General features: G+C 37.6%; 1 non-coding gene across 1 annotated transcript; it reads right to left on the bottom strand.

The window, feature by feature from the left end:
- Positions 1 to 2,929: 2,929 nt before the first annotated feature.
- Positions 2,930 to 3,035, bottom strand: LOC122018243. The gene has a single exon (XR_006121671.1). It is a non-coding gene; the product is annotated as a small nucleolar RNA R71 (small nucleolar RNA).
- Positions 3,036 to 8,052: the final 5,017 nt, after the last annotated feature.

Below are 8,052 nucleotides of genomic sequence, written 5' to 3'. Positions count from 1 at the left end.
TCTCCACCGCACCAAACCGTAGGAAAATCACCATAGGCGAGCTCCTCTCTCTCTCTCTCTCTATATATATATATATATCCGCCCAAGCCATCAAAGTACAATTAAAATCTTGCTAAATAAATTTAGAAGTATCTTATGATATCATTCATAAGATGCTTTTATAGAGATTTTGGGTTTGTCTGAGTTGGTTATTATATAACATATTTATAGAATTAAGTAAACATTAAATCTTGATAAAAATTAAGGAATTATCCTCTCATGTGATGACTAATTTTGATTTCCTAATTTACTCTCTCTCAATGATATAGGACAGTTATAGAGGCTAGCAGGGAAATGAATTTTACCTTTTATAGAATTTTATATTGATTTTGGGCGAACTCTGGAGTTACGATAAGAAAAGGGTGCTAAGTTATCACCCATGTATCACAGTTTGATTCCAGCTATAGTACATTTGTAAGGATTTTTTTCTCCAAATAGGGTACGTAATTACGAGATGTTCGGCTTTTGGACCGCCCACTACTAGCGCTTCTCGATTTATCCTAGCAGTCAATGAGAAACTTCTATAGGACCGGGTCGATTGCCCAGATTCGATGTTACTTGATTGATGTGCATAGATTTTATATACTTGTTTAGCATGTTTTGACGCACATTCTTATGTTTTATACATGCTTTATCTATGCACTTTCATGTTCCTTGCTTTGATTTTAGCATAAATACTTTTCTTTGCTCGGAGATATGCTTTTGTGCATTTTATGATTTCAGGAGTCGAATTTGGAGAAGAATTGATGTCTGTGGCTGATTCTACAACCAAATAAAGGAAAAACGACTTGGGCAATGAGTGCCACACAGTCTTGCAAAGGGGAATGACCCTGGCCATGTGGTCATGACAAGGCCGTGTAGCATTGGCAGCAAGGGAGAATACCTGGGTTGTGTGAAAGGTACACGGTCGTGCCACCCTCTTCAGCCAGCCAGTACACGACCGTGTATAGGTACACAATCGTGTAGCCTTTCCAGTGATAGAGATTGCCCTGGTCGTGTATGATTACACGACCGTGTGGCCTTTCCAGAGCTGAAGGGTGGCATGGTCATATGTGCCACACGGCCGTGCAACTCTTCCAGAGACAAGAATTGATCAGGCTGTGTTGTTTCACACGGCCGTGTATGCATGTAGAAACGGAACATGGCACGACCATGTGAGGGTCACACGGCCGTGTGACCTTGGCCAAGAGGAGGAACGCCCTGGCCGTATGAATCTCACACGACCTTGTCTTGGGTCGTGTGGCACCCAAATATCCTCCTCTATATATAGAGTTTCTTCCTCTTTGAAAAGGGGAAGCTCTCCCTTTGGGGAGATCTATTCTTGGGCGAATTTCCAGTGTTCGGAAGGAGATTTCTATCCAAGATTCGACTCCAAGAGCGGAGGATTGGTTTCTAGGAATGAGAGAGTATTTGTGATGTAAATCGATGTAAGATTCATGGATTTGCCATCTTCTTGATTCAAGGATATTGTTATGTTTTGTATCAATCAATCTTGTATGAATTGTTGTGTTTTGTGTCTAATTACCATTCTTGATTGGTTGTTTGTATTTCTTGTGGAATCTTATTGAGGAATTCGTTGAATTGTATGACAGAGGGGCGTCGTGACAAGGTTGCCCCGCTAACGGACTTTTTAGGGAATCACCTTTAGGGGTAAAGCAAGAACATACAAAGAAGTAGGATGGATTGATATGCTTAATTCTATATCTTAAGATGAATTGATTAGTGATGTGTTTCTATGTCGTATGACCGAGGGGCATTGTGACAGAACTGCCCCGCTAACAGACTTCATAGGGATCATAACTTTTTGATTACTTAAGGTTTAGATTTGAGTCATTGACCGATGTTTTCTGCATAAGATAACTGGTGACTTCTTATGAATACATTACAATTGAGGACAAGGTTTGGTAGATTGCATTACATTGATGAGTATCACAAAGAAACCAAGACTCTTAGAACCTTATTAAAACTGAATTTCTGTATTTAACCCTTATATCTAATCTTTAGTTGTAAATGATCTTTTAATCGTTTGTTTAGCTAATTCGCTATTGAGACAACTTTAGTGATTATAACAAGTCCCTGTGGATACGATATCTTTTATTATTATTAACAACGTAATCGTACACTTGCGGTTCATAACAAGTTTTTGTCGTCGTTGCCGGGGATTGCACTTATAACATTAGAGATTATCATTTGGGTTAGACTAAACTTTTCTTTTCTTTTCTTACATCTGACTTTTAACTAGTTTTCTTGTTCTGTTTTGCATTCTTTCATTACATTCTTTCATTGCATTCATTCTTTCATTCATTCATTACATTGTTCTTTAATTCTTTTTGTAAATTGAATTCTTTTTATTCTTGTATTTTTTTCTTTCCTTAGTATCGAATTCTTTAATATTGTTCTTGTATGTGAAGATCTAACTTTGTAGGAAAATTACTTCCTCTTGATCTCGAAATTTATAGAACATTTCATAGAAGGAAAATCTTGCAAAGACATTAAGAAGAGCAAGAACAATCAACAATGGCTAATAGACCACTTAAGGATTATGCAACACCTTATGCTAGAGGGGTTCATTCAAGCATTACAAGACCCTCTGTTGAAGCAAATAATTTTAAGATCAAGCCTGCAATAATCAATATGATGCAATAAAATCAGTTTGGAGGTGGACCACATAAAGATCCTAATCAGTATTTGGAGGTCTTCTATGAAATCTGCGGTACCATGAAAATAAATAGTGCTCCTTCAGAAGCAGTTAGACTATTACTGTTTGGGTTTTCTTTAAGGGATAGAGCTAAACAATGGTTGAATTCCTTACCCCCAAATAGCATTACCACTTAGGAATAATGTGAGCAGCAATTCCTAGATAAATTCTATCCTCCTAGTAAGACAACTCATATGAGAAATCTTATCGCAAGCTTCAGACAATCCGATTCAGAATCTTTATTTGAAGCATGGAATAGATACAATAATATGCTCAAACAATGCCCACATCATGATTTAGAGAAATGGTTGGTGTTGCACACTTTTTATAATGTCATTAACTATCATACGAAAGTGTCCCTAGATTCAGCAGCTGGAGGGACACTTATGAACAAAAGTTTAGATGAAGCTGAGGAAATCATTGAGAGTGTAGCGCAGAATTATCACCAATGGGAAACAGAGAGAAGTGGAGGTTATTCTTATTCAAACCCAACAAAAGTATCAGGAAAATTTGATGTAGATGCAGTCACTCTAATGACTGCAAAGTTGAATACTCTTACAAAGAAACTAGAAAATATGGGGACTAGCACTAATACAGTAAATGTCATAGTATGCTGTTGTGAAACATGTGGAAGTTCTGATTATTCTCAAGACTCATGTCCTTTGGGGGCTATCTCTGCACAAATAAATCAGTTAGAGCAATGTGACGCTATCATGAGTTTTAATCAAAGGTAGAATAATCCGTATTCCAACACATACAACCCTGGGTGGAAGAATCATTCTAATTTCTCTTATAGAAACAATCAAGAATAAGGACCATCCATGGGAGACAAATAGAATTTCCAATCCGGGCAATAGAATTTTCAGCAACATTAACAATCTTGTCAAGGTTATCAGTTTTCTAAAATTGAGAAGATGCTTGAGGAAATTATCTCCAATCAAAATGAAATAAAGCAAGACATTTTGAAGCTAACTCAGAGAATAGATAATTCTGAAAAGCATCAAAAGATTCAAGATAGCCAAATTGCCCAGCTAGCCTCATCATCTTCAAGAGCACCAGGGCAATTTCCTGGAAAACCTAATGTTAATCCAATAGAGCATTGCAATCGAATTGAGCATAGGAGCGGATGGACCTTGGGGGATCCTCAAGTGATTGCTCCAAAAGGGATGAAAGCTGAAGAAGAGCTCTCTCCTCCAGCACTTGAACCAAATCAGATTCAAGAAAATGAGGAGAGTACCATTAAGGTTGAAGAGACTCTTCCACTAAACCAACAGAGTCAACTAATCTCTTTTCCTCAGAGACTAGTAATGCTAAAAAAGGATGAAGAGTTTGGCAGATTTTGGATAAAGTCAAAGAAATTTATGTTGAAGTGCCTTTAATTGATGCAATCCTACAAATGCCAAAGTTTTCCAAATTTTTGAAGGACATTATGTCAAATAAAAGAAGAAGAGGAGATATTACGACCATTGCACTTACCGAGGAATGCAGTGCATTATTTGAGAAGAATATGTCCCCAAAGCTTAAAGATCCAGGAAGCTTTTACATTCCTTGCAACATAGAATCTGAATTCATAGAAAAAAACTTTTTGTGATTTGGGAGCAAGTGTTAGCCTCATTCCTTATTCAATCTGTAATAAGTTAGGTCTCAAAAATATGAAACTTACTACCATGACACTACAATTAGCTGATCATTCTTGCAGATATCCTATGGGCATTATTGGTAGAGGTTGGTGGGATTACAATTCCCACAGATTTTGTAGTTCTGGACATGGTAGAGGACCCGAAGATTCCAATCATATTAGGAAGACCCTTCCTTACAACTGCTGGAGCAATAATCGATGTTAAAAATCATAAGCTTTCATTGGTAATCGGTAAGGAAAGGTTGGAGTATGATTTGTCTAACTCTTCTAACCATGTCTGTTCTTTCTTATTAAGTGTTCGCAGCGGGGCGGGCGCTTATCAACTTGAGGAGTGGAATTTTCATCCTCATGGGAGGCCACCGGATGAGGAACATGATTCGGCGAGTAATATTGGGAGGAGGCCTCCCAATAAAAATGAGAAATATGTCTTCCCTCCTGGGGTAAGGAAAAGAGAAGGGAACTAAGAAGATTGATCGAGCTAAAGATCTTAAACAAGCGCTTCCTGGGAGGTAAACCAAGGGTTCATTTAGTATTTTTCAGTTTTAGTTTTCTTTAGTAGTACTTTTAAATTTGTGTTACTTTTGTTTTCAGGTTGAAATCTTACTTCCATGAGCTGGCCATGACTACTTCATGGGCATGGAAGCATTGGAGAATCAGGGAAGGAGTAGAACTATCCTTTGGAGCAAAACAAAGCTCGGGCGTGTGTCAAACATGGTCGTGTATGACCTGCAGAGGAGGAGGATGCATGGGCCGTGTCTCTAAGACACGACCGTGTAAGGAGTCCCGAGAAGAAAAACTGCCCGGCCGTGTACCAGACACGACCGTGTGATAATTCTAGAAGAGGAAATATGCTCGGTCGTGTCCCACACACGGCTGTGTAAATATTCAGAGGAGGAGTTTGCACTGGTCATGCCATCCAGCACGACCGTGCAAGGCTACCCAAAGAGGAAAAGGACGAGGTCGTGTCTCACACACGACCATGTGAGTTAGACCAAGAAGGAGATGGATGTGGCCATGCCAATTGGCACGACCGTGCTGATCGACCTGACAAGGAGAGGGTCGGGGTCGTGTAGATCTACACGGCCCGTGTAGAGCCATTTACTTTGGCCGTGTCTAGAAGACACGGCCAGACCTAGGCTGTGTCGGCCATATACACCCCTCATCCTCAAGACATTCATCTCTGTTGGTTAATCCTAGGAAAACGTACCGGTTCCACTGTACAAAATTTTTTTTACAAGTGTCGAACCTTTCCTTAAATAACCTATTATGTTCTTTAGAAGTTAAATTAGGAATCATAGACGGAACTTAACATCGTTGATTCCAAATTTAACTTATCTGTTTTTAATGGTTTAGATTTGAATCGCAAGCGGAACTTAACACTATTGATTCAAATCTACCTAAGTTATTAATTCCATAAATATTAATTTCCAAAATTGGCTTCCAGGATTGCATGGCGAGGCACATGACCTTCTTGGATATGGGAGCAACTACCACCGCCTAGGCAAAGCCTTTTAAGAAAAGCTAATATTTATTTCCTTAAATAACTCTAGGTTAACCAAAAAGAATAATCGAATCACAAATTCAAAAAAGAAGAAAACACAAACTCAAAAAATAAATTCGATAAACTAGATCTAATTGCCTCTTGTATTTAGAATTCTTACAAAGAAAATAACTAGTATGATGTGGAAGAAAACTACTAGTTATACCTTATCTTTTTAAGCTAATAACCTCGAGATCTTCTGCCATATTCCTCGCCTCACCTTGGACGTCGTGTGGGCGACGATCCTCCAAGATGAAAACCACCCAAAAGAGTCCTTCCTCTTCCTCTAGAATTCGGCCACCACCACCACCATGGAGAAGAGAGCAAAGGGAAAGGGAGAAGGGAGAGGGCCGGCCACCAAGAGATCTCCAAGCAAGAGAATAAGAGTTATGTCTCATGAAACGCCCTCACCCCTTCTTTTATATTACTTGTCCAAGGCAAATAAGGAAAAACTGTTTACAAAAAATAAAATCATCCAAGAGTTTTTTCCTTTTTCCTTTTAATTTTTCCTTTTCTTTCCTCTTGATTGAATCAATCACTAATTTTAATTTTGTCATGATTTTAATTAAATTAATATGGCCGGCCACTTGCTTGGGCACCAAGCAAGGTGGTCGGCCACCTCATCAAGGGGAAAAAGGAATTTTATTTTTATAAAATTTTATAAGTAAAATTCTTATAAAATTTTACAAGCTCTCTTTCCTAAAGTAGAAGTTAAAAAAGGAAAGTTCTAAAAATTAAAACCATGTTTTAAAATTTAAAACTTCTCTTACAAAATTTCCTTTTTTAACATGATGATAGAAAATTTTAATTTTAAAACTTATCTCCCTTTTTCTTAAACCATGAGGATGGTTAAAAAAGGAAAGTTTTAAAACTTTTAAAAAATCTCTATTAAAACATGTGGCCTAATTCAAATAAGGAAAGTTTTAAAAATTAAAATCTCTCTTTTAAAACTTATAGTTTTCTACAAAGAGAAGATTTTAAAAATTCAAAACACCCCTCCTATTTGAATTAATCTTGGTCGGCCCCTACATGCTTGGTCACCAAGCAATAGGGTCGACCCCTATAAAGAGGATGTGGCCGGCCCTTGCTTGGTCACCAAGTATTGGACCAGCCCACTTCTTGGACACCAAGAAGAGTCTTACATTTGGATGAACTTGAGGCTATAATGAGGCTACGACAGAGACCTAGAGGAGAAATTGATTTTGTCCTTCTGATGAGCTTGGGTATCCCGTGTTCGCCCCGAACACACAACTCAAGTTCATCGATAATAACTCATTCCACTAGAGAGTTATTACCGCACTACCGCACCAATTCCAAATTACATTATGAGCTCCTTCTTATCATGAGTGTGTTAGTCTCCCTGTGTTTAAGATTACGAATGTCCACTAATTAAGTAAGTTACTAACAACTGACTTAATTAATATCTAGCTCCAAGAGTAGTACCACTCAACTTTATTGTCATGTCAGACTAGGTCCACCTGCAGGGTTTAACATGGCAATCTTATGAGCTCCTCTTGGGGACATTCTCAACCTAGATAACTAGGACACAGATTCCTTCTATAATCAACAACACACACTATAAGTAATATCATTTCCCAACTTATCGAGTATATTGATTTATCGAGCTAAACCTCACCCTTTGATAAGTCAAAGAAATAAATATTAAATATATGTGCTTGTTATTATATTAGGATTAAGAGCACACACTTCCATAATAACTAAGGTCTAGTTCTTTTACTAAGTCGGTACAAAAAGAACTTACCTAAATGATCCTACTCAATACACTTAAAGTGTATCAGTGTAATTTATTTGTCAAGATAAACTAATACTTAATTACACTACGACTATTCTAATGGTTTGTTCCTTTCCATCTTAGTCATGAGCAACTTGTTTATAATTTATAGAGAACCGACAACATGATCTTCTGAGTGTGACACCACACTCCATGTTATCTACTATATAAAGTAATTGAGCAATTACATTTAACAAATAAATACAGATATTGACCAATGTGATTCTTTTATTTCAACAAATAAATGTTTACAAAAGCTAGGCTTTTAGTATACACTCTAACAATCTCCCACTTATACTAAAAGACTAAACTGCCATATCTGTTGCCTTACATCTGATTCACAT

Source organism: Zingiber officinale, chromosome 8B (assembly GCF_018446385.1).
Source record: "Zingiber officinale cultivar Zhangliang chromosome 8B, Zo_v1.1, whole genome shotgun sequence".
Classification (NCBI taxonomy): Eukaryota; Viridiplantae; Streptophyta; class Magnoliopsida; order Zingiberales; family Zingiberaceae; genus Zingiber; species Zingiber officinale.
The sequence above is the reverse complement of the archived record's forward strand: the minus strand, read 5'-3'. Positions and strand labels throughout refer to the sequence as shown.